This window comes from Numenius arquata, chromosome 9, assembly GCF_964106895.1.
Source record: "Numenius arquata chromosome 9, bNumArq3.hap1.1, whole genome shotgun sequence".
Taxonomy (NCBI): Eukaryota; Metazoa; Chordata; class Aves; order Charadriiformes; family Scolopacidae; genus Numenius; species Numenius arquata.
Window position 1 is genome coordinate 6,440,001 of NC_133584.1, and position 23,484 is coordinate 6,463,484.

Genomic DNA, 23,484 nt, shown 5'->3' on the forward strand with positions numbered 1-23,484 from the left:
CAGAGCCTTGGCCCATTTGCCTGAACGACCACCAAGAAACAGAGCAAGCAGTCAGCATCTCGGTCTGCTTTTGAGCTACAGGACCTTAGGTAGGAGCAGCAGGTTGAAGAATCACGTAGAAAACCAGAAAATGCCTTCCGGGGCTGAGCAGCAAGGGGCAGGAGAGCAACCAGGCCAAAGGGACCTGCAAGGGGTGATTGCTCAAGCAGGAGCTGGATTTTGCTTTGACCACTTCCAGTTTGCCAAGGGGGCTGCTCACAGCCTGGACCTCCCCAAGGCAGTTTATTGCCACTCAGCACTGGTTTTGAGTTTTCTTTCTACATGAGGTGGAAGTCTGGAGAAGAACAATAAACACCATGAATGTACCATTTGCGCCTTAATCTCCTTCTATCGTTCTTGCAAATTATAGTCAGGTTTCTTCAGAGGGTCTCGGCTGCTGAATGAGATTTTTATTCAGTTTAACAATTTACCCATTTGCAGAGTGGGTTCACCTGAGCTTCTAAGAATGTCGTTACTGTGTTGCAGGTCTTTAAAAGGGAGAATAAATTAAAAGAAACACAACTGAAGTAAGATTATGTTGCTTATGGCTGCACAAGCAATTTATATGCATTCCAATGCTAATTATAATGTTTCTTTTAATGTCATTTATTTGCATATCTTTTGGTGTATTATACAGCTTGCAAATTCTTAGCAGGCATTTGGAAACTATTATACATTATTACTTCCTTAAAATCATAACACTTAAATCAGGTCACCCAGCTGTTTAGCATCTGATAACAAGATTAGAAGGATTGATTGCACTCTCTGTAAGACTGCAAATACCTATTAATCTAGGAGACTTTGGAAGTTAATCAAAATGATATTTTTCTTCTGAGAATGATATAAACAGTTGAAAATACATTCATAATTTGCAATGGGTATTTTAGGCTCTAAGGTACATTATTCTTTTTGAATACTAATCTTTTTAGCTCTTACTGTAATTATTATAACTTTGCATAGTAGATAGTTAATATTCCAAGTTTCTGCTATTTAGTATGTTGGATCTGTCCATGTTTTCATTAATTCCATCAATCAAACTTAACTCTCCTCCACCTCTAAGAAGTAATTATAATTATTTTTATGACCATATATATGCTAATGAAAGGACTATTTCATGACATTTTAATTAATTCTCAAAATGCTTATGGACTCAACGCTGACATTGTCTCAGGATGACTAGTGCAAAGAAAGAAGTCCCATTATAAAGTTATGTCTAATTGGAATAAAGCAGGAGATATTGGCAAGCGGAATCAGAGCCATCTTATTTTTGTAATTAATTTAGCTTCAAATTCTCCTTTGTGTAATTATAGACTTAAGCATTTTTACTTTCAAGGTAGCTTAAATCTATATTTTTTGAAAACTTTTTGACACACAGATACTTAAAAATCTTTACTTTTTTACATCTTTTTTCTCTTTGTTCATTTATTTGTTTCTTAAATTTGTTGGTACGCTCTAGCTTCCATCCCCTGCCTTCACTGTAAGAAAACAAGTGAGGAAGCTCTGAAAGTGGCAAAACACTTTTATGTAAATAGACACAATAAGTATTTAGCATTAGAACTGTGATTTTCAAAGGCATCTTAAGCCATTTCAGTGCCCAGAGAAGAAACTGCTGAAATAATTTAGAAGCACTCTGGAAGTCAATAAAACATGTGTTTGAAAATCAATTGGATATTTCTGAAAACAAAATGTCTGGTCGGAAAGCTTCCAAATTTTTGATTCAGCTTTAAAATTCTGCCTTGTTTCCTTCCTGAAAATCTCAGCCATAGACATACGTTAAAATAAATGTTGTTTGATATTTTAGAATCATAACTGGCCATCTGGAAATTCAGGAGTCATTGACAGTGGTGTTATATGAGGTGATTTACTAAATAATTCAGCTTTTGGAGAACTGCAGAGAGGTGTTTGGGGAAGATGCATCATAGTACTTGCTGTGGCCAAATAGAAACACCTAAACAGAAATGAATGAATAGGCTGAACCTTCTGCCATTCTTTAATTGACCTCCCACAGGGATTGACTGAACCACCCTTGGAAGTGTCTTGAAACCTCTGCATCCCTCCCTTTGATCATACCACATGATGGCAATGGACCTGGTGACCTGAGCAAGTCCTTTGACTCCGGTTAGATTCAAATTCTTCAGATCTTTTTCCTTTTCCACCTAGGGCTGACCTCTGATTTTCTGCTCTGAATTCCTGCAGCCTCCCTCTGACACATCAGTGTCTAAGGCAGCAGAGAAATTTCTGCCGTGAGCCCAGGGAAACTTCAGAGTACAGGGACTTGACAAATATTTGCTTTATAATGACAAACAAGGTTGAACATTAAAGATATGAAATATGGGCCAGTATTGGCAGAAGCAGTTCTAAAGTGAAGAATCTTGCAAAACTAACAATGTCATTTCTTCTTCTACTCATCATTAGCAATTCCTTTGTCAGCATATGTTGTGTTCATTGGCCCTCTCCTGTCAAAACAGCAAACACCTTGAGTTCAGCCATTTCTGGAGTGCTGTAGTTCTTGTTCTCATGCATGAAAAGCATCTAAAAAATATTGTAAATTGTTAGGGTTTGGAGGAGGAGAGGAAACATTCATAAACATATGCAGGGCTTTGGAGATGCTTATTCCCCCGGGGCAGTCAGCAGGGGTTGAATTCTGGCCTTGCAGTGATGGCAAATGTGGTAGACCCCGTTTGGATGTTTGTAGTCCCGTTTGGACTTTGCACCTATGCTGGGGTTGGGTCCCAAAATGCGCAAGTCTCATTCCTTCCTGTGCGAATGTTGGGATGTTCAAGCAGCTCTGTCTCATCACTCCTTTCAGCACTGATGACCCCTTCTGCAATTCCTTTGACAGAAATAATATCTTGTTGTTCCAACTGTCTCAGAGCTGGTGACTGTCAGGCCAGAGGAGATGCAGTAGCTGCTTTATAGATTGAAAGATCTTTATATCTCTTGGAGACTCAGATTTGATGTCCTTGTTTGCTTTGCTCATGTGTGTGATATGAGTTTTACATGAACTATTTTTGGTGTCACCTCAATACAAGAAATATCAAGAGCTTTACTTGTTTTCATCTGAAGATGACAGGCAGAAGTGCTGCAGGTTGGAGCACATCTTGGTTGCTTCTGTTTCTGCCTTCTCTTCCGCTTAAATTCTTTCCTCCCCTACACACACTTTTTAACTGAAAGCAGCCCTTGAGCTTTTTCTATGTGCAGCTCGTTGGGTCAATGAAAGGATACGAGCAAATGCTGCCCACTTGCCTGAACAGTGAAATGAGTTTCATAGTACTGGATTTTATTTTTTTGCCAGTAATTAGTTCTAACCTAATGAAATTCCTGTAGGGATAATTATTTTAGAAGACCTAAAGTCTGAGCCCAGATATATGCCTTTATACCATATCCTAGATCCTTCTCTGAGGTATTCAGTATCTGCTGCTTCAGCCAAATTCTGAAAAAAAGGAAAATATTTAAATAAAAATTTATCGGTGGAAGTTTACAGATTCTATGCATCAGAAGCTACTTTTTTTTTTTTTAATTTAGCCACTTCAAAGTGGCTTCAAAGTATTGAGGCAATCATGAGATATATTTACATTTTGTGCTTTTTATATACTTATAAACTTTATATACTTATATACTTTATATACTTCCTAAGTTTTGTCAGATTCTTTCCAAAAGTGGCGAGAAACTCAGTTGGAAAGCAATTGGTTTTGAAGCAGATACGTTAAAGAAGGAGTAGCTGATGTGATTTCTTTTAGGTACGGGGCTTTGGGGAGCACTGTGGACTTTCAAATTTGTAGAAGAATGTCCAAAGCCATCGTATGACAGCTTCACTGTAGAATCTAGATGATGATCTCATGTACAAATGTCTCTGCTCTCCTTTTCTGCTGATGTTGCAAACACAGAAGAATTTTCCTTTGATCCTGATGACTTAAAGCCATCCAAACCACCAGGTGAAGGGGGCTGGGGATCTTTCACGGTGTGTGGATCATCCAGGAATTTGCCTTGGTGGCACCACAAAGAGAAGCGGTGTCAGCAGGATAGTTTAGCCATGCTGTCCCTAACCAAACTGTCTTAAATAGTAATGTAAATAATAATTTTGCTCTGGTATGTACAGTGGCTGTTTTTTTTACTTTCTACTAGTAAAACTTTTCTGTTTTGTTTTCCAAGGACAATTAATGCTATGAAATTGGATATTTTTCTTTTTGAATCACAGTGGGTATAAACAGTTTTTTCTTGAGTTTCCAATAGCTGCTGCTTTCATTAAAAAGAGAAAAAAAAAAAAAATTTTGCTTTTTTATTGACTGATACTTGAGTATCTTATGATGGCAGTAGAATAAAAAAATCAACAGCAGTGATTTTTCAGGTGAACATTTTGCTTGGGACTACTTTTCATCACACAGGTTGTCTTTAAGCAGAAGACAAATTTCCTGTGCTTTGATCCAGAGCTGTGTCAAAACTGTTCAGCGCTGTGAGCCCCCCATCAGACACGCAGGTCAGACGAGTATTATATAAGTACAGGAAGGGGAAGTCGCTGGAAAAGAAGCGTCCTGAGAATTAAGTTTTGCTGTATCTCTGCTACAGAGATAATGGATCCACTACTATTGCAGCTCCTTCTAAAACGTGCATCTTGTTCACCTTCAGATCCTACCTGCCCTCTCTGTGATTCTGGCAATGCACACCAGATGTCAGGACAATTTTGAGATTAGTTAAGAAATGACTGGTCATATTCAAGAGTTGTGTATGAATAGCCTCACAACCAACCTCTGTTCCTTTTTTTTTAACAATACTAATCTAAAATATGTTATATTTAAAATGCATTCATTTTTGGAAATCAGTGGTATTAGAAATGTAGATTTATGTTTTAGTGGATGATACAAATTACTTCTAATGTACTACATGAACTTTTGCTTCCTGAAAACCAAATTGCATATAGATGTGATTGAGACTTTGAAAAAAGATGATGATACACAGACAGATGATATTTAATGCCTTTGAATGGAAGATAAGTTTACACCTTGGAGAATTATGTAAATTTCTGTCTAAATTTCATACTGCTGTGTAGTATAAAAAGCAGTGTATGTAAAACCACTTTGAAAACCTATTAGAAAACACATTAGAAAAACACAAAGGTTAAGCAGGTACAATAAATAATATTAATGTGATGATAGAGTAACTGATGCCGAAACTGCAGGGATATGTGCACGGTATTATAATTAAATTTCTGAGAATTGCAATGAAGGTGGCAAATGCTGTCATTGGACTCAGCATGTTACAGAAAGCTGCTAAGACTCATAAACACACACAATTGTTTATAATTAGAAAAATCTGCCCATCTAAAACTAATTGTGCGTTCAAAACTTTGGGCAGCAAGCATGTAAGTAAATTGGTATTTTTCTGTCATATTTTGATTTCGCAGGCTGCTAAAATGGTAAAACTAAAGTGTTGCTCTAGAAGGTATCTCAGAGCTTAATTTCCTTTCTACCAGCCCTCACAGTGCTGGTTATATTGGAGATGGGGTTTTAAACTTGAGTTGAGAGTTACGTGTTCTGGTGGAAGCACTTACGGGCATATGTATCTATACATCCCTTCACCCTTCTCCACTCGCCCTGTCCCACGGTTTTACAACAGCATTTCCATGCAGATTAAGTCAAATCAATAATTGTTTCCAGAGCTGAATTTTAGGGTGGAATGAAGTTACTCTTGATTTCCTTCCTGTGGCCTGATCCTGCAGTCCCAATGCATGAAGCAACTTTTATGTTTGAACTCGTGCCAGGCCTCATTACTAAAATGCTTTCTGCTTGCTTTCTCCTTTTCCCTGTAACATTATGGGAAAAAAATAAAATATTTTTGTTACCCTATTTTCTAGATTCTGTTTTGTTTTCCTCTTTTTAATAAAGGAAAAACTTTGTCACTGAAATTATTTCAAGGAGGGACTGTTTATATTCAGAAGGCAAGCTTTATAAAAATAGCTTATCTTGGCTGCTTATAAATCTTTATCATCACTAAACTCCAGCAGTCAAATAAGAACAGTTAAAACAGTTCAAGGAAAAAAAAAATTGGCTCTCCAGCAACCTCAGTAACTTTAACAATCTGGTAAAAGACCAAACAAACAGACGTAATTACCATAAAAAAGCTATTACATAGCTCATCCTATCTGAATTGTTTATGGGATAAAAATTAAAGTACTTAAAATCATCAGAGGTTTCCTTTGCTTTCAGATGCTATCCTTTCCCACTGAGCTCATTGCAGCCATTAAGACTCTTACCCTGAGAAGGCCTTGGATAATGAAATCCATACTTCTCTCTTACTAGAGCAAAGTGGCTTAGTTCACTGATTTACTGTCCCTGCTTCGGTACCTGATGACACCAATACGTGAGTGCAGGTGTCTCAGTTGTCAGTGTAACTCTGTCCATCTTCAGCTACTCCTCATCATTGTGCCCGAGCCTCTTAAAGTCTGTGCTAATAAAGTAATTTGGACCTTATATGGGAATAATATAATCTCTGGAACTTCCCTGTTTTCAATGTAAAAGTAGTCCTAAGTGAAAGAAACAGTTTGTGAGTTTTTTAGTTTTTAGAGTTCATGATATCTTTTCTGTTTTATTTTAGGTTTGTCTGTTTCAGAGGATCAAGTTAGATCTGGATTTTTCAGCTGGGCATGGCAATCTGGGTTAAAGGAGGCATCAGAGTTATGAGGGTCACTGGTGCTTGAAGATCTCTTCAAACAAGTGCAAAGTCACTGGGCTGTAGGTCTGTGCCAGGCTCATGGCTAGCGGGGCAAGGGACGTGCCCACCCACTGCAAAGGGCTGGCCTTGTCTGATAGTACGTGTTACTGGGACACGCTTCTTCCAGTTCAACCCTCTGCTTTGTGAAATAAGGCTTTGCTGTTGTAGCCTGTGCCTCAACGTGTAGTGTAGTTAAGGCTTTTCCCTCTGACTATGCCCTGTAAGTATTTCTGTACTATTGATAAGGAACAAAATAGCTCTTAAAATACCTACTTGTACACTATTACATGCTTCCACCCAATTTGCCTTTCTCTAGTACTTACACGTTAAGTATGTAGAAAACTGAACTCATAGGGCAGAGGTCACTTATAATGACTAGGTATTTTTTTCTTTTTTAATGATTTTGGCAAATGTTTGGAGGTTTGTTTCTTTTGTTTGAGTTTTGGGTTTGTTGATTTGTTGTTTTTTTAATATATAAACCTTTGGCAAGCCCTAAAGCAAAGAACTTTGTGCTTGATCTTTATTCATGCTGCATGGATGCTGTCACAGACAGATGCTTTCACACAATTTTAAGGACAGGTTTCTTTCTGCTAGAGTGATTGATTTGCCCTATAAATCACTTCCCACATAAAATTCACAAGGAACAAGTGATAGGTCATGAAGCAATGAACTGATGTTGAGAATTTCCTTCCTTGAGTGTATTTATCTCTCTCTAATTCTGATTTTAACCGTTCTCATGCCCCCTCTAAAGACTGCACTTCATTTTAATCTCTAAGTGTACTTGGACTTGGGGGTGAACGAGCCTAACAAAGCAAAGGGGAAATAAAGGCCAGGCAATCCTTGTACACTTGAAAGGCCTGGTGCTTTTTACTGCCCCTGGTTAGAACCCTGGTATAAAGAAAAATACTGTACGTGTGTGTATCCTGGCTGCAGCCTTTATGCAGAATTTATTGTGGAGAAAACCGTAGGCAAATACAGTAATGAAGTAACATTTGCTGCTACTAAATTTAGGAACAAATCAACAATCGCTGTATTGTATCAGTTAATTAAAGACACAGCACTCAAGAAAAATAGAACTGCTCCTGTAAAATAGACTATATGACATGTATATTGGTTTAATGTATATACAAATATATAAGTAACACACAAGTGGATTTTCCTTTTTCCAGTCTTGCCAAAAGGCCAGTTGGGAACAGGTTTCCATTTGCACCAGGCTGCGTGCAAATGTATAATTTCTCCTTTGAAGAATTTTTGATATACATAGACAAGATAATATCTGATGGTTTCCAGATCACAAGTGGCAGAAGATGTTAGTGCCATGGTTTGAGGGATTGCAGTTTGTCAGATTCTTTGGGTGAAGTGAGCAGGGTCATCACTAGACAGAAGAAAAAAAGGTAAGAAAGGGCAAAACCAGTGTGACAGGGTGAGAGAAGAGGGAGAAAAGGCGTTAGATAAGGTGAGGATATACTTTTTTGCTTCTGGTAGAATGGTTTTGAGAATAAGTATGAGCAGAAATAGAGAGCTGTGAGAGATACCTGTGTAATCTGTTACCATCACAGTAATGTGAAGCTGGTTTAGCAGCAATAGTCATAGCTGCCTGGAAGAAGAGAAGATATACTTTACTGAAACTTAGTGAGAGCAGAAGAGAAACAAACAGTAACATTGGAAAATTAACATTTTACTTTGATATTTGTGAATCTACCCGCATCAACACATTTTATCATTATGTCCTTGTCTCACACGTGAGTTTCACTGCCTTGATAAGCACAATTTAAGATTTTTTTTTCATTGTTTGTTTATTTCAAAGAGTTTCAGCTGTAAGACCAAATGCTACTTTGAGTTCAAACTTCAGGCAATTGTTGTTGTTTTGGCTCTCACGGTGGGGAGCTGAACAGAGATGATGAAGTGCTGCAGACTGAGATGGAAAGAGTCTACCACGGCAGATTTTCAGCCTCTCTGAATTGATTACAAAGAGTATGGTTATGTTGTTTAATTGAGTATAGGAAGGAGATATTGAGATATTAACTTTAATTTTTCTTATGTGATTCACTCATAATCACTCATACCGTGTGTTGTATTATTATGTAGCATATACACATATACGTATCCTGCAAATAAATGGAATAGACACTATTGAACAGGTAGAACAATGGAAAAGGTTGAATTAAGAAAAAGGCACAGAAAAGTTAGGTATTAAATTGAGCCACTTACATCATGTTTGTTTCTAGGAGGAGTTAAATGGCATAGCCATGAAGTACTAGACCACTGAAGACCTCTTTTAAATGCAGGCATACTAGACCAATCTAAAACAATTCATTTTCTCTCCTTCCTTGCTAAAAGAAGAAACGAAAAGACCTTATTTTGGTAAAAATGTTTCATCTTGTTATATGAAATACTTTGTTCTGTTAGTTTTCAAGGTTGTTCACAAAGTAAAATAATTTATTTGGGCTTGAGTTGGAATTTAGTGGTGCACTCAGTCTATATGAGATGAGAATTTTGTGTTAGCTAGGATTTATGTGCATTTTTATTTATTTTTGGGTTTGTTTCTAACTTATGTCAGATATACCTAAACTGCCAGGTCAGCAAACTTCTAATTGCCTCACAGAACCAAAGAATTAGGTTATAATAATCATCATCCTTTGCAGATCAGTGAAGGAATATGAAAAGGGAAAGAAGGGACTTGAGGAGTTTGAACTGGTGTAAATATCAAATCAAAACAAAGTCAAGAAGTCCCCTAAATCATGAACTGTGCTGCTGGATTTTGGGCAAAAGTCCTAGAAGCTAAGAGCACCATAACTCACTCTTAGGTGAGTTATGTTCATGTGTTTAGCTGAACATCTGGCCAATAACATTTCTTATAAGTGAAAACATGATTTTCTTGAAGTTAAGGTAGTTTTGCAATCATATTCTATGGGGTTGGTATTCCATCTTTTCACATCAGAGTTATTAATAGTTTGCATAATGTCTGACAGCAACTTTCCTTTCATCAAGATATGGAGGAAAGAAGGTTAGTGATTATGGAAGATAAATATAGGCAGTAATGATTAGTGAAAATGATTGATAAATGGGGTGGGGAATGGGAACAAATTTGAGACACAAAAAGGCAGAAACAAATGTTTAAATTTAGAGTTCTGCCCTCAGAAAGTCCCTGCCTGTCAAATATGCGGAAATAAATTATGAAAATCTTGGCATTTGATATTTCACAACGACAGCTATGACATTCATGAGATGTATGCTGCTAAGTCATTGCCCACGGCAGGTTTATACAGTGTGTACAGCTTCTCCAGGAAACGGGCAGCACACTTGAATACGTTTTAGAGGCTACAAAACACACCGATGATCCCGTCTGTTTTTGAGGACACTCAGAAATCTTGGCTGGTCACACCCTGTAGCACAGAGGTATCCTTTTTTGTAACACGTATGGTCCAAGTGCCAGTTATGTCACTCGGGTACATCCGGACAAAATAGTTTTAGGTAGCTGAACATTTATCTCAGAAGGTCAAGAGTTTAAAGTGAGCGATTTACATAGGGTGCTCTCAAAAATTGGATCTGCCTTGTTTGACATCAGTGACAAAAGTCCTGTTGATTTCAGTTTCATCCACACGCACGTGGTACCTTACCATTCCCTTCTATGCTTGACCTGAGTTTTCAGAAAATGCATAAAATATTGCATTTTTTTTTCTCCTTTAAAGCTTCCATTTTCATAATTACTAGAAAAGCAATGTGAAGACAAGTTGGCTACTGATGGACTCACACCCCAACTCATTATAGTAATAATTTTCATTCATTATTTCCTATATATATTTATCTACTTGCCTGTTATTTTTTGTGTAGACTGAAACCTTTTTTATGGTTTGTACAGCACCTAGCACAATTGATTCCTTTCCCTAGAGAAGAGCTTCCAGATGCTGCAATAGTTAAAATAAACAACCAAACAACAAAACCTTAGTCAACTTTAGCAGATAGAAGTATAGAATACTATAATAAAAAGATTCCTTAAACAAGATTAACATATATACATTTATGATTTTTCATTAAGACCTTTGAATTTGCAAATAACTAATGAGGTAAAATAGTATAATCCTTTATTATAGGGATTATTTTCTCTCATTAGTTTATAGAAAAAAAATAACTAAAAGGTGAGAAAAATTTCAAATGTCCTAACATGATATTAGATGGATCCTGTATTTATTTTTTGAGTTACAATATTTAAATGTCGAGCATCCCCAGGAGAAATAAATTATTCATTATAATTAGAAAATTTAATTTTAAAAAAATCATTTATTGTTGACCAAGCACCATATTCAGTGAGAATGTTTCTTCTTTTGTACAATAGCTGTGTACTTTGAGATAATGTTCTAATTAACCTAATTGCAGCTACTGTATTAAACTGTAGGTTGAGATCCAAAGTGTCATGGCAACTAGTAGAAAAGCTCTGTGAGCCTCTGCTTTCTCAGTGTAGTCTCAAAAATAGCTCTTTATTATAGGAAATAAGGAGGTAAATCTTCTTAACAAGATAAAGCTTGAACCAAGAAAGAATTTTCCCCTTTGCACTTGATGGTAAAGCATAAATTAAGCATTTCTGCTTCAATTTAATTAGCATAAGCCATCATAATAACGTACCCCATCAGTGTTTGCTTTTCCCATCTACAGCAAACCTCCTGTGCTCAGGAGATTTACTGTAAATCATTGAATATTAATTTCTTGGATTTTATTGAAGAACATTTTACACAGTCAGCTTAGGAGAGAGAACAATCATTTTCTTTCCCTTGCAGGAAAGATCTTATTTAATACTGTGATATTAACTAAAAGGAACTCCATGAAATGCTGCTCCAGTTTTATGATCTTGCTAAACTCTGGAGACTGCTGGAAGTGGGAATTTCAGAAAATAGGAAGTGTATATTTTAAATATGTCTGATTCAAATGCCTGATAGTATTATGTCTCTCTGTTCACTGCAACTCATGTAATCTTTCATTTCATTAACAATTGTAATGGTAATTAGAAAATTGCTTCTCAGTTTAATTCATAGAAATATACGATTCCATACAGGATGAGCAATGATTGTAAAACTGCCATAAATTCAGAAGAGAGCTTTGCTTGAATAGAGATCACAGGACGAGTCTAATAAATTATGTATGTGTAAAACATAATGGATTGGAGTCTACTTACACCCTGGTGCTCTGGAAATATCATCAAAGTAAAGATTTTTACTGTATATGCTATTTCCCATAAATTAGCAATTTGTCTAATATGCTATATCTTTTTTTTTTTTTTTTCCTGAAAACTTAAGTTCATGTATGCTGGATTTCATTTCAACTGACTACTTACGTCTGTACTTTCTAGAGATCTCAAAATAATGTTCCATCAAATTATAATTTCATGAGCTTTTTATACTGTCATTAACTAACTGATTTTGGAAACAAATATTTGTGAGTTCCGTTTGGTTTTCATATGCTTGCCTGGGAAATGGGGCAGCTGGGAGCAGCCTGCTGCCAGGACCACTCGTGCTGTCCGGGAACAGATCCCTTCCGCTCCGCACTGCAGCCCTGATGGGACATGGGGTTTGACCTTAATTAATTACTGGAATTTTCTGTTTCCAAACATCACTTTCCCATTTATCCCACTTCCCAATGTATCTAACATCCTTCCTTTCACAGAGAAAAGCTTTCATAAAAATCTGTCCTTAACCCACAGAATCACAGAGTCTTCTTGGTTGGAAGGGACCTTTGAGATCATCGAGTCCAACCAACAACAACAACAAAATAACCAAAACCCCACAAACCCCCCCCCCAAAAACCCCACCCCCCCCAAAAAAAAAACCCCAAACAAACAAACAAAAAAAACCCCAAAAAACAAAACAAAACACACACACAAAAAAACCCCACAACACCAAACACCAAAACCAAACCAAAACAAACACCCAGAATCTAGAATCTTTTCTTGCCTCCCCTAAAATCCAGACCAAATAGCAATTTACGAGTAAAGGAAAACGATAGTCTATAGTTAACGCTGATACTGGCTTCCTAGGAAACACAAGATGGGATAAACCATAAGTGATTATCCCTTGAATCCTGGAAATATCAATAGGTCCATAACCGGAAGGAGGTAATGCCTATTATTGAGGCAGCTTTTGGTAAAGTAAGAGTCAAACGTTTATCCTGATATTCCAATAGTTGTTCACAAAACATGTATTTGCAAGGCTTTTGATAATGGCATTTCATATCCAATCATTTGACATGCAGAAACAAGTACTTGCATAAATGGAGTTTGGAATTCCCAACTCTGCCATCAGTACACACAAATGTAACTTGTCTGCAGAATTTTCTAGTTATAAACATTTATATGTGCAAATTAAATCTGGTCAGGAGGTAAATCCAACTAAAATACAAATGTAGAAGTGGTGGCCAATGCAACACACTGTCTGGTCGACTGCACTTAATTTCCTTTGTGAGACTTTAGGCAGTTAAAGCAAATCCCACGCTGAAAAGCCACTACTGCTCTGTGACTGGTGGAACGCTGGAACACTAGTTCCAGCTTTTATGACGTCTGATATAAATCTCAACAATCCTCCATGAATGAAATGAATTGCAGTCTCCAAAGTTCTCTTATTTTGCTTTAAATTAAACCAGTACATATTTCTAAACTTTTTTTTTCTTTTATACCTCAGCATAAATGTTTTCTCTAAACAGTTTTAAGTACTTAAAAGAATGTGTAATTTTATACTTCCTAAACCACCTTCTGCAAGGAAAAGAACATAAGAGGTCTACAGAGATTAAGGACTCAATTTAAAAGTAATAAAATACTCAATTTTTCCATGAATATTTAGACCAGTGACTTGCCAGAAGTCACACCTGAATTTGCCAGATTCCAGGCTTATTTTGCTTCAGTCAAGGACCATCATTTTCTCCTTTCTTTCCTCCTGCATAGAATTTTTTTTTTTTTTTTTTTTTTTTTTTTTGTGTTCTGGCTGCCCAGTATAATCTCAAAACGTGTCTGCTGCTGCTGCTCTGAGCATGAGCAGAAACAAAAATCTCCGATTCAAGAGCAGCAGGATAACTGATCACACCACTGAACTTATCTCCATCACTCTGCAGCCCTCAGAAGAAAACATGAATTCAGGAACAGGGATTCACTGAAACAGCATTTTATATCTAGCAAAAGGCTGTAGAGTTTTGAAACTAAGTCATATAGCAAAGCTGATTTTGCAATTTGTCTCATACAATGTCCTTTAGCTATATTCAGCTTGTTCTAGGTTACAGCTGGAGGCTTTCTTTCTTTTTATCTTAAGACACAGTTTAAGTAACGATAAATCACACAATGTAACTGGGTGAAATTTTAAATTTATTTATTTTTTAATGCAATGAAATTATTATTATTTTTTTTTTAATCCTGACCTTCTTTGCCGATGGGGATTATTAGATCTTCACTTTCTGTGGTGTTCCTACATACGTTGAAGTATTGCATTGTCTTCAGCTGCTGGGAGCTCTTTTCTTCCTAACAAATGTCAAGAGCTGCTTTGCTAATTCTTCTCCTACATGTCATCCTTCCTCATTTATTCTCCCAATGACAATGACATCTTTTCCAGAGACACTTCCCCCCAAGCTGTCACCTTATTTATTTCTTCCTCTGTCTTGCCTTGAGGAACACAATAAGCATGAGGCCAGTGCAGAGGGTTTCTCACTTTTTTTTAGATTTATTTAATCTACTTGGCACAGTTGTGTAGGTCTCACCAAAGCAGGTATAAATATCTCTATTTATTTTATTTTTTTAAGTATTTTTAAAATAAAGCTATTTTTCTTAAACATACATGTTACACTCTAATGATTGAATAAAATTACTCTAGACTATAGAGTCCTTTATGACTTTCCAGTCTGACCTCTAAATAGCACAGCCTGCTACACCTGAACTTTCATGAAAGTGCCTGACATTGACTTACAGAATTCAAGTAATGAAAAACCTTTAACATCTCCAAACAAATTAACAACTAACAAATGCTGCTGTTGAGACTGCCTACCTTTAAATTCAACTCTCCCAAAACGTTTTCAGCTTCTTGTAGAGTTTTCTAGAAATATTGACTTTTGTGAGATTTTTTCCACAAAGTTTCTGTTAAGGTGAACACCTATTCTCTTTCTAGATTTCTTCCTGCAATAATTTCTACTGTTATGAGAGTTTCTGCTGCTGATGTTTTAATCTTTTTTATTACTACGTTCTCTCTCAGGAGGAAATATATTTGTTCCCTGGCCTGCTGCTCCCTTTCACACTCACCTTTCTTTAAATAAACATTTGCTAATCACTTCTTTCACTGATGTCTGAGATGGATATTATAAGAGTAATAAATACTCTAAATGCAAGAAAATAAAAATTAATGCACATTCAATTTTCATCAAAGGTCATGAAGGATCCAGTGAAAGTTGATGAGAGCTGAGTGTATAATTTAACTACCTTGAAAATCCTGGCCACAGGCAATATTATTGTCTATTAAGATGCACTAGCATGAGTCAGACTCTTTCCACCACAGAGGAAGATTTATTTTGCTAACCCAAAGAACACAGTAAAAAAAGCAACTCAGTAAAAGGAAAAAGTAGAAGAAAGGATCTCAAACCTTATCTTGGTGTATATGAGCTCAGAGATAACAAAAGCTCTGAAGATATAATGATTTATACTAGTTGAGAAATAACTCGGGTTAACTAAACATTAAAAAAAAGGAAGAAGATATGGACTTCACAATATTCAAATAGGTGATACTTTTAAAAGAAATAAAATTTATCTAGTAAAAGGAAAGGATATGAATACAATTAGGAGGAAGTGGCAGTTGGAAGAACAGAAAGAGAATGGCAAAAGGAAAATATGAGAAAAATATGATAAATATCTAGATATATTCTACACTGATGTGCACAGATTTATCATGTATTCTTATCTCCTCCATTAGTATTAGAAATACCGCCAAATCTTCAGAAATGTAATTAAATGATTCTTTACTTAAAATGTTACCTCCTGAAAAAGATGTTGCTTTGCACATGCATTTGAATCTATTTGCAATATTGTTGGAAGCAGTTTTTCGTCATGAAGTTTTTAATATTTCACATGCAAAATTACTTTTTCAAGAAATGTTTGCCACTGTGTCATGGAATCAAAGATCATGCCAGGTAACAAAGTATTTCTTTAAATCCCTGACGTGTTTTGTATGCTAAGCGATGGTTTGGTTTGAATTGAGTGTGCCGGTGATGACTACCTTGCAACAGCGCTGTGAACTGTCTCGGAGTGCCCCTACGACGTCTTTGGCTTCATCAAGTAAACGAGAGGGCTGATCTGCTTGGTATCAGCTTCACTGCACTTCTTCATTTATGCTGCTGCCTCAAGAAGTCTCAAGACAGTAGAATGCCTTGAGACGTGCATTACCTAAACTTGTTCCTCTGAAGCATTAATTCATATTTCTCACAGAGGTGCTGAACAGGTGGGGGTTTTTTCCCTATGAAATAAATAGCTTGTCGTGAAAAAGTATTTTCATACTGCATGGAAAAATAACCTAATGTTGTGCTGTGCTACTGCAAGGACTGGGAAGACATTACAAAGTCTATCTCACTTGCGAAAACATAAGGAAAAACAATCTGCTGAACACTACAGATCAACTTTAAAAAGGGAACTCCTGAATGTCCTGGTTTGAGGTGGTGTCGTGGTTTCGGCCGAATTTACCAAAACTGGACCGACAGATGGCCCTTCCCCCCCCTTCTCCCCCCCAAAAGAGGAGAGAGGAGGAGAAAGAGATAAGGAGATTCAGAAGTTTAGAATGAACTAAACTACTTTAATGGAGAATTAATATTAAAATAAAAAATAAAGAAGAAAATAATGAAATAGATACAATATATACAAAACCGTATCAAGCTCCCAGGATGACAGTCACGTCACCGGCAGGCACTGGGGAAGTCCCAGACTGGAATCAGCGACAGATGGGAACTGGATTCCAGCTCTGGAGTCAGGAACACACGGATCAGGATCAAAGGCAGATGAACAGACAGAGTCCTCTCCGGACGTCGGCCATCGCAGGAAGGGGGCTGACCCTTTGATCCCTCAGCCTTTATACTGAGCATGGGGCAGATGGGATGGGATACCCCAGTTGGTCAGGTTTGGGTCACCTCTCCTGTCCGCTCCTCCCCACCGATGTGACCCCTCTACGTTTTTTCCGTTTCCGACCCTCTAAGGGGGCAAATAACGAAATTGCCTGACCTTGGTTGTTATAGCAATAAGTAAAGCAAGGGCCTCCCTGCTCACCATCCCTTGGCACGGAGCACAAACATTGGTCTCATCATTCTGAGAACGAGCAGTTTTCTCCACAATATGCCGTTAATTTCAGAGAGTTAGAGGAGGCCGGGCTAGGATGGAAAGTTACAGAACAGAAAATTGGTTCGGTTTTACTTCAAACCGGGACAGGCGGAGCAAAGCCAACTCTCTGTTCAGTGAGAGAGGCTTTTGCTTATATTTGTTGCTGTAGCAGCTGACTTGATTGACTTGTGTGGGCAGGTCAGGTGACCCAAACTGACCAATGGGGTATTCCATCCCATCTGCCACGCTCAGTATGAAAGCTGAGGGATCAAAGGGTTCAGGTTGGCCCCTCTTCAAGGGCATGTCGTCAGTGGGCTCTTCTTGAATGGCTGCTTCTTCAATGGCACTCTTTTTGATGACTGATGCCCGAGGAAGATCCTGTCACTTTGTTTACCTTTGATCCTGATCAGAGTGTTCCGGAATGCAGTTCCCATTCACTGAGTCCAGTCTGGAACTTTCCCACTGCCTGCTGGTGACATCTTCCTGGGAGCTTGATAAGGTTTTGTGTATGTTTGTTTATTATATCTATTTCATTATTTTATTTTTATTATTAATATTTCCTTAAAGTAGTTTAGGTTTTCCTAAATTCGTAACTCTCTCTCTCTTCTTCCTCTCCTTGGAGCAAGAAGTGGGGGAGAGCACCTCTTTGGGTAACCAGCCCAAACCATAACAGTGATGTTTCTGCTTACAGACCAAGTTCTCCTTAACAGAGATCCAAGATTCAAAACCTATTCCCCAGGTATTAAAAGGAGTTCCATCTTATGAAAAAAAAAAAAAAAAAATAATATCTAGATGTTTTCTATTTGTTTGAAAAACATTTTCTATGGTGGCTGTGAAAAATATACATTCCTAGTTATAATGGGTTTATATTTCTTATATTCAGCTAGTTTCATTTCTCTTATTCAAGGAAGCATAATCTTTTTCAGTTCTAAGGAAGAGTCTAACTGCTTGCATACATCTAGCAAAAAACTTGAGAGAAGAGCAGTATTTCATTCATTGTCCCCAAAATAGTACCTGAGTCCTGTCTAACCAGTCTAGAAAATAGATTTCAAAGTCAAGGACCCTTCAAGGAGATCCAGAACCTAGCTTTATGTGATTAAAAGGGTTTACTTAGTTTCTCAGCTGATTCACAATCACTGCAATTCAAAGACAGTCATTCCATGAACGTTCAGCAATGGAAGATTCTCTTATCTAGGACTCTAAAATGCTTTGTTTTGGTCCATACCAAGACACTCCGTGGAAATCTGAGCTTTTTCTTAAAGAAACAGAAAAAAAATCCAGCTGCAAAACCACACATACACACACATAATCAAGCCACTCTTTTTTAGTAAAAAAAAAAAAAATAATCAATTTGTCTTTTATAGTTATGTTGAAAACAGTCAGCTACCTCTATTCAGCAAGAGAATTCAAATAGATTTTGGATTCTGCATCTGTTTATCTTATCTGTCCATTTAGCAGTGTTTAACAATTGACATCTATTTGGAAAAAAGAAAATAAGCCTTGAAATGGGCATGGTCTGTAAGTACTTCAGCAGAGCGGTCGAAGATATCATTATAACAATGTTTGAAATGTGCCCTTATCTGTACAGGAATTTCCCCAAAACAGCATTTTCTGGGGAAATTTCAAGACACTGCTGCAATTTTCCAGAACGGGTGAATTAGTCCGTCCCTCAGATTCACGATAGAGGTTTGCGTTGTGCAGGCTTGTCAATCTGCAGATTTTGTGAATGCAATTCTAATGTCACATTTACAAAATAAAGTCAATGCAGTCTTCACATTTTGAGGCAAGGAGAGAGATTTTAGTGCCTTTTAAAGAACGGGGAAGGTGAGAAACAGCAGCAATCACAGGAATATGAAGTGCTGAAATATACAATTAGAAGAGGTGTCTAAAAACTTAATTGAACAATGACATGCTGTCACCAGCAGCTTAAATGCAATCCCGTAATGACATTTGCTATAAACCATGTCAAAATGAAAAATAGGTGTAAGCTGATGTGTGGAGTGTCTGAGATTTCTGTGCTGCTGATGGATATTCCTACAGAAGCAAAACAGCTGACAGGAACATAAACTTCAGCAGTGATTACCCTGTAATTAAATGGAAGCAATAAAGGATCAAGGAAATAAAACGTGGAACAGGACCTATGAAATACGAACAAATGTTGGCTCAGTAATTCTACTGAAAGAGTCCAAGATTTAGGCGTAACAATAATAGTTGGCTGGTTGTCTCTCGTGCCAGATTAGTGTGCAATCTGTAACACAAAGCAGTCAGTTCCTATTTCCGCCACGTTTTTCCCCTTACTGTGTTGCATCAAATACCCGTTTATAGCTCCTTGATAATTGTGAAAGACATAGGTTGTGCTTTTCCTGACATAGCACAACAGATCTCACCATCCACACTGTACTTTCCTGAACTTTCTCTGATGGTGACTGGGCACAGATATGTGCTTTTACCCTGGCTGTCAGACTCCAGCCTAGTTTTCAGTTGAATAGACTGCACATTCTTTCAGGAGAGCACTCTCTGGTCTATTTTGATGCAATCAACGCAGTTGATCAAATGCTGAGTTCTCAGCTTAGGAGCCCAGGACAAAAAGTATTTCTTTTCTCCCACACCCTCTGTCTTGCACGAGTTTTATTTCAAACAGATCTGAATAGAGATATAAAAAAAAAAAATAATGATGAAACCCAAAATACGATCTGGCTGGTTCAAATGCTTCAAGGTTTTAACATGAGCTATTGAATGTTTCCCACTGTTTATTAATAGATAATAGTAAACGGAATTTGCTAAATAACTTCAAGTAACAGTCTTAGAAAAAAAGTTAGCATTTCTTTCATCAAACACATTTTCTATTATTTACCAGCTGGAAGAGTTAATTTTAATAAGCTGAAAGCAAGTAATACTAACAGTAAATAATTTGCCCTAAATTCTGTATTGAACGCAGCAGACCCTTACTAATCCACATTTTGCTAATCCTCACACTTTATAACTCACACAAAAGAGTCTCTCCCTTCACCCCCTGTCTCTTTGCAAAGATTTAATATCTTAATGTTTCAGTGACTTCTCAGACTGTTAGAATCTCATTATTTATACAGCATAAATAATTAAACTAGACCCTCTTTTTGAAATTAAATGAGCCGTGTATTTTTGAACTAGTTACTTTAGTTATAAATTGTGCCAAAAGCTGATGATCTCTTACATGCAATTAAAGCGTTCGCTGACCTCTTGCAGTGAGGCTTCAAAATTAGGAAAGTCACCCAGGCAAGGACAGACTGTATGGGATGCAATATGGACAGCTTATCTGTTAGCAGTATGGTGCTTAGACTTTTTCCCTCCTGTTTTCTTGGAAGCCAAGAGTCACTGGTTTTGGTGACCATGTGTCCAGGTAGTTCTCATGCGCATTCAGTCATTCGCTGTCACACACACTGGGACCGTTGCCACATGACCTGCACCCGGTGGTACTGGTGGTAACCTCAGATTTATTAGTAAGCAAATACTTTTCCCCTTGCTCTTACCTCCCAGTTGCAAGTCCACAAACGAACAGTGGGTTTAGCCAAAGCTGATGTGGAGATTGATCCCAAGTAGCTGTGTGGTCCTTGATGGCCCAGGAGAGACAAACCCCTTTACAAGGGCTGACTGCTATGAAAGCATCTCAGAAACAGGGGTCTCCCTGTGATTGCTGGTGTTTTGGGTAATTTGCTGAAATAATATTTTTAATTTATCAGTAACACCATTTCCACATATATTTTTAAAAGATTAAAAAGAATGAGGATACATTATAACGAAGCCCTTTGGCTAAAAGGGCAGTACACGTGGCAGTACACAAGCAGGGTGTTTTGTTATGCAGGGAAAGTTCAATAATTTCAATGCATGACTTGTTTTAAACCTCATAGAGTAATATTTGTTCTGAGTTACCTGAATAAATCTCTGTTTAATCCGTTGGTGATGACAGTCAGAATTTCTCAACTCTAAGCTTTATGCGTTAACACTTAACATTTGGAAATCCTGATTAGCAACACAGACAGTTGGAGGGGCAGAACCAAACCATAGACCAGGCTTCTGGAAAGCTGTTTGTAGCAAAGACAGCTAAATAAATAAAACATGCTTCCTTCACCACTATTAGTGCAGCTACTTGGGCTGGGTATTTGGTGCCAAAAAATGCTTATAAAATTAAAATATCCGTCCTAAAGGTGTTTAACGCCTCGCAGCCAACACTCATCAGTTTACAGGATTGGGCATTAGCTGTGAATATTGAAGGTATGAATATGCTTTACTTGTGCAGACAAAACTCCAAATGAATTCAGTTTGGGTTACGTGCATGTAATTACAATGGCTTGGTCTCTTTATGTATGTGTTAGCTGAAAACAAATGAGATTTGTTTGATGTTTCACATTGCACCATGGATAAAAGATCTGTAGCAAATAGCAAACCTATTGCTTTGATCCTGTGTTGAAACACAGGAATGTGGACTAAGGTCTCAATCCAATTCTAAGACACAAGAAAACACTTCTGATCATAGCACTGGCTGAAGGAGGGTATGTATCTTGGTTTTTTAATTAAAAAAAAAAAAAAAAAAGAAGAATCCATTTTGTCTTAAGTAATTACTTTCTTGCATCACAATCAGCAGCGTGCATTCTGCCGTCAAGAAAGCAACTGTAAAAACAATGACACAAAACTCAGAGTAACATAACACAGTGGCTGTTCCTGTAGAGGCTAGGAAAAAAATAAAACCTTACCTGTCCTCTAATTGCAATACATCATCTGCAACAATCAGATAAACACTGACACATTTAAAATTCAACAGAACAAAAATATACATTGAGGTTTTATTAACCATTTGGATGGAATCTTTGATCTTTGCAGTAATAGCTGCACACCTTAGAAAGCAGAGGCTGTAATAAAAATCAGCTTATAAAAAGCGTGGAAATATAAGCCAAGAGAAAGAGCATTGATAGAAAAAAACCCCAAACAAACGCAAAAATCCTGTTACTTTTTTTTTTTTTTTTCAATGAAAACAGGATTAAGCTTGAGAGTGCTTAAATTGTCACTTATTGAGAAGTGGGAAAAACATGCTAAAGAGCAAAAAGGGTATCTGAAAAAATTGCTAGACCACATTATAGTTTTAGAAATAATATCTAAATTAAATATAAAAAGCAATGAGAGAACAAATGTTTTAGTTACCTTCAATTTATTTGAGTACTCATATAAGATACCAAAATACATCCAAGATAGAATAACCTAATTATTCTGGGAGATCAATGGAACCTTTCTCCATCGGAGAGCTGATTCTTTAATCCATCTTTGCCTTCTGGATAGTCAAATTAAGCCCAAAAAATATATCATCAAAATAGATATTTTTGAATGTAAGGTTCCCTAGTGAAAGGGAGAACGTTTTAAAGACATTAACAACAGTCTTTGTATCAATCTTTAAGTTCAAATGAGACTGCTAGTCATAAGGGCTGGAAATCTGACTCTTATGGAGGTGTGTCATGAATAGCTTGTACCAAGATTTCAGCTTATCCTCTTTTAGCTTCTCCTTTTTCTTCCTCCATTCCTAAAATAGTATACTTCATATTAACTGAAGAAGCAAGAAGTATCAATATAGTGAAACAATAATATTTTTTTTTTCTTGGCTGGAGTGCTTATGTATGTGAAAATACGAAATTTTAACTATTAGAATAATTATCATATTCAGGACAATATCATACAAATGAAGATGACAGTATTCAAAAGTTTATTTCAAGACTAATGGCAGAGAGAAGTGTTTATACATGAGCATCACATAATGTTGAAACAAGTTCTGAATTTTCTTCAGGAAGGTCTGGGACTGTGGCTCCAAATTCATACTGAAATGAGTAAAACCTTCAGTTCACTCAGATGGGGCTTGGGGAAGCTCTTCAACTTCTCATCTTGGTTTGTATTTCTGTGCATCTTCAGTTTTCTGGTAAGTGTTTCATTCTGTTATTCTCTACCTCAACAGATAGCCAATGAACATACAGCTAATGAACAGGAATCAAAAAGTGTGAGACTGTGAGGCTCTGATTGTCTTTTAAAATGAGCATAATTATTTTGATACCAATATTGTCTTCAGAGTCCCCTACTTATACCTAGCTGCCCCATAAACTAAGAAGTAAATTCACATGAGGAGATACTTCCTGATCTATCATGAATGGGAGTCATAGAGTACAGAATTATGGAGAACACATAAACAATATAGATAAGAGAATATGAGCACTTACATGATCACACTGCGGCACTTTAGGATCTTCAGTAATCTATATTTTGCCTTTCGAAGATAACTTCTCTGTGCAGTGTTTCAACAGATCCATTCTCCAATGGAATGGGCCAAGTCATCAGGCAGTGTGAAAAAGTATGAATGCCAATTTTGCTGAAATGAAAACCCAACATACACCATATGCAAA